General features: G+C 45.4%; 1 long non-coding RNA gene across 1 annotated transcript; it reads left to right on the top strand.

Annotated features, from left to right (window-relative positions):
• Window positions 1-211: 211 nt before the first annotated feature.
• Window positions 212-3478, top strand: LOC125108701 (uncharacterized). The gene is made up of 3 exons (XR_007129995.1): window positions 212-236; window positions 1223-1278; window positions 3344-3478. It is a non-coding gene; the product is annotated as an uncharacterized LOC125108701 (long non-coding RNA).
• The last annotated feature ends 1168 nt before the right edge of the window (window positions 3479-4646 follow it).

Here is a 4646-nt window from a genome sequence, read left to right as displayed (position 1 = left end):
TTCCCATGTACACATTAAAATTTAAGGACATTTGTGTGCTTTTCCCCTGTTCACTTGTTTCTGTCTGTTGAATTTTAGGACCCAGCAGGGACCCTAGGAGGATGGAGGAAAGCTTTCATCTCCCCTGCCCTGGGAAGTCGGAAGAAGCCAATGAGGTCCATAGCTGGTGCACGGAATATGTGACACTGGCCAGCGGAGGACATCACAGAAGGGAGATCCAGCAGGCGACAAGAAATGTGGGTCTGGGACTTAGGAGAGGGAATAGATTTAGGAATAGAATGGATTTAGGAATCTGGAGGAGGGAAGCAGAGCTGAGGAAGACAATAGGAGTGTTCTGTGGCTGAAGGGGATGGACCTGGGAGAAGGGAGGAAGGGAAACAAAGGGAGAGAGCCATGGGGCTGCAGGGAGGGAGTGTGCAAGTGAGGAGAACATGGGAATAAGAGCCTCAGGGAGGGGTCATCTCCCATCTCAAATGAGAAGGGGTGGACAGAGTGCTGGGGGCTGCCCTTTGGAGTGGTGGGGAGTGAAGGAGGGAGAAGACATGAGCAGATGAGTTGGAAGGAGCTGGGACAGAGGAAGGCGGGAACGTGCAGGGAGGCTCGTGTATAGTGGAACTGAAGCAACTGAACCCCTGGTGCAGCAGGCGTGTACCAACTAATCTCATCCCACACCATGAGTTTGGAGCAGATGGGGAGCCACGGGGTGATGGGGAAGAGAAGGTGAGACCCAGAGATGGCTCCCGGGCAGTGAGAGAGGCTGGGAGCCACCGTTTCCCACCAAGATGTAATATTCTCTAAACCCATCTCCTTGCAGCCCCCATAGGCTTTCATTTAAAAATCACTATTTGAGGGGCACCTGGGTGGCTCAGTGGATTAAAGCCTCTGCCTTTGGCTTGGATCATGATCCCAGGGTCCTGGGATCAAGCCCTGCATCTCAGGCTCTCTGCTCAGCAGGGAGCCTACTTCCCTTCCTCTCTCTGCCTGCCTCTCTGCCTACTTGTGATCTCTGTCTGTCAAATAAATAAATAAATAAATAAATCTTTTTAAAAAAAATCACTATCTGCAGATTTTCTAATGTTACAAACTAAACACGTTCCTTGCTTTAAATAAAAAAGGTTTAAAAAAAAGGATTCGAATAAGGCAAAAATCTATATAGCAAAAAGTGAAAGTGCGCCATAAATCCTCCCTCCTGAAAGACAAACACTCCCTATTTTTTTTCCAGAACAGTCTGTGCATACAAAAACACCTTGAGCTCTCTCTTTCATGAGAAAAAAAGATGTAAGTATATGTATATCCTGAGGGACAACTTGGTTTGTTTCAGCTCAGCATCTCGCGGAGCTGTTCCCGACCACTCGATCTTTTCACAGTATCACCCGGTGACCCGTTCTGAGGGTTACTGGACTACCATAATTTATTTAAACGGTTCCTTACAGATGGACAGTTAGTGGTTTCCAACTTCATGCTACTATAAATAGTGTAATGAATGTATCTATTGCTTCCACCTTTGTGTGAGTATTTCCGTAGAATAAACTCCGATCTGTGTAATTTCTGGTCGAAAGGGTATGGACATTCTCATTTTTATAGAAATGCCAGATTGTCTTCCCAAAATGTTGTGTCAATTTACTCTTCTGTTCCCAGCATGGGCATGGAAGTCTCTGGTGTCCCCGCACCCTTGCCAAACGGGGTAGTAGCAGTCTCTGTCATCTTTCCTACTCTGAGAGGAAAATGTAAAAACTGCCATTGTTTTTTATTTGCCTTGTTTATAACTGGAGATACTAAATGTCTTTACATTAGACTTGAACATTTGTAATTTACCTTCTATTCTGTGAATTTCTGTAAATATTCTTTTTCCGTTCTTCTAAGGAGTTGATGGATTTTTTCCCCTACTCATAAGACAACATTTTATTATTTTTCTTGTTTTTAATTTTTTAAATTTATTTATTGGAGAGAGCGTGTGTGCATACAGGCAGAGGGAGGTGCAGAGGGAGAGAGAGAACCTCAAGCGGACTCTGTGCTGAGCCCACTCGGGGCTAAACCCCAGGACCCTGAGATCATGACCTGTGCCGAAACCAAGAGTCGTATGCCTAACCAACTGAGCCACCCAAGCACCTCAAGAAGACAACATTTTAAAAGAGATACACCGAGGTCTGTGCTAGGAAACATTTCTAAACTGTTTTGTGTATCCAGAAAGCCATGCCACCTTCCACAGTGAGTGCTTCATGGATACTCATGGTGGCAAGGTAGACAGCTCAAGCAGAAGAAGCACAGTTAATATTGTCTAAAAGACTGAACTTGAACATTAGGGATATCAACAATATGCAAGTTTTGCAATAAACTTATTACCTTGGATTCAAGGGAGAATCAGTTCAACATGGACCCCAGCTTGTGACACAGAGGCAGATTGAAGGATGATACAAAACCAGGGAGAATGTTGCCTGGACATCCCCCACCCCCCGAGAGTTACACCAGTTCCCAGTTTGGAGGAGATAGTATTATCCATCAGAGTGTGGCTGCTGTGGTGCATGTCCGTGATATAGAATTTATTGTTTCTGTTAATGTATTTAGGTTAGCAGTTTAATAAACTGGGTATTTGTTTATTCTGCTGTGTGAGTTTGGATCTACTCAATCTTTTGTTGTGCTTATAAAGTCCCAAGCATCCCGTTCATGTCTTATTAAGGGCTGATACCTGAACGAGGGCAAAAATGCATGTGTGAAATGGGAGGCAGGAATGAGGCAGGAATAGCAATGACCAACAGTTGCTGTAACCATGTTGATGCCCAGAATAGACAGGAAAGATTCCCAGATGGTTCCGGGGCAGTGCCTCTTCCTATGTGAGTGTACCACCCTTTACACGAATGGGTAAAGGGTCATCTTCTGACCACTATGGTGTCCTGGACCACACAGTCAATAAACATTTGTTAGTTAGATTGAAATCTTGGTGGGAAAAGTACCCCCAAGAAATCAAGAAGGGATAAAAGCTTAAAACTAGACTCAACACTTGAATTGCTAAAGCCAAGCATAGACGGGTTCATTTTTATTTTGTTCTTGGGCATTGTTTCTCCCCAGAGGACGGTTTTTTTTTCCTTCTACCATTTTTTAAAAATTTCATTCATTTATTTGAGAGAAAGAGAGAGAGAGTGCAAGCGAGCATGAGCGAGGGGTCGGGGGGGCAGAGGGAGAAGCAGACCCCCTGATGAGCAGGGAGCAGGGATCTCAGAGAATCCTGAGATCACGCCCAGAGCAGAAGGCAGACACTCAGCCAACAGAGCCACCCAGACATCCCTCTTCTACCAATTTTCAATGACTTCCTCACCCAATGCACAATTCCTTCTCTCCCTTCTAGAGTTGTGTAAGGCCAAAGAAAGGCAGTGCTGCTGCTGCTCAGGGTTGTTGTGACTGACCTGTCCATCCTTCTGGAATGCTGACTGCTGGTGGGAGCTCTCTGGCAGCTGATGGCATCCACAGGCCCTGTCTGGCTGGTTCTCCTGCTTTCCCCAATGCAAATGACCGAAAACATGCCTTTCCCCACGAGGAAAATATGTAAGATTCAGTTCCCAAGTTATGTTTCATGTTTACAACGGTCTTCTCATCATCGTTGGTTGGATTAAATTTAGTGATTACAAAGATTTTTGTTTTTATCAATAATACCCTTGATCTTGCAAAACAAGAGCAATTTAAACAGACCCAGATGCTCTAAACCCCACCACATGTTTGTTGTATTTTTTTTAATCGCATTGTATTTGAGGCTGTCATTTAAATCAGTTAAGTATGAATATTATTCCTATAGCCACATTTCCCTGGCTTCTCACACTAAACCTTTCCTGTTTCTAGTTATTCAGTTGCAGAACCTTCGAAGAAAAATGTTTCATGGTAATTATCCCGTTGTCCCTGACACTCTTGTGAACAGGTATATCCCTCCTGCCAGAGCCCACGTGGGAGCTGAGAGGCCACCCCTGGAGGGGGATGGGGGGGATTACCCTGGCTCTGCAAAGTCATTGAATTTTAAGTCACTGCTCTGTTCATCCCCTTTCAGCAAACGTTTTTTCCCCCCTTTAAAATGGATCATTTAGTTTCATTATTATCACTATGATTATCAACAACTCTTTCTGTTGATGTAACTGAACCAAGACTTACTGAGTGTCCGCTCACTTTCTGTAAACATTTCCTCCATCTGTAAATCAAAGCAGCTTCAGTGACTTCGGTCATGCGGTCATGCAACAGTGAGTTCTGGGAGTGGGGTGGAGGGCCAGGGAAGGAAGAAGGCTTGGAACAATGAGGCAGTGGGCTGTGTGTACGAAGAGACGGTGCCTTGGCCCCAGGCCACGTGAACTGAATCCTGGTGGCAGCATAGATCGGTGACCCTAGGCATGTCATTTCCCCTCCTTTGAATTTTCATTTTCTCGCCTGTGGAGAAAGTGCGTACGTAAAAACCTGTGCGAGAATGCTCTCCTCCAGACCTGTTGATGGGTAAGAGTTGTGTAGATGCTCCTGCCACGGTGGGCCAACAAAAGCTAACAGGACCAGAGCTGCTTCCTGTTTGGGCAAGATGGGACCTTCCCCTGAGGAGCCACAGTTCCTGCTGGGTGCCTCTGGTCTTGCCAGTCAAGGGAGAGCCTTGGGAGTTCTGGCCAGAACTAAAATATCCA

Source organism: Lutra lutra, chromosome 9 (assembly GCF_902655055.1).
Source record: "Lutra lutra chromosome 9, mLutLut1.2, whole genome shotgun sequence".
Taxonomy (NCBI): domain Eukaryota; kingdom Metazoa; phylum Chordata; class Mammalia; order Carnivora; family Mustelidae; genus Lutra; species Lutra lutra.
The sequence above is the reverse complement of the archived record's forward strand: the minus strand, read 5'-3'. Positions and strand labels throughout refer to the sequence as shown.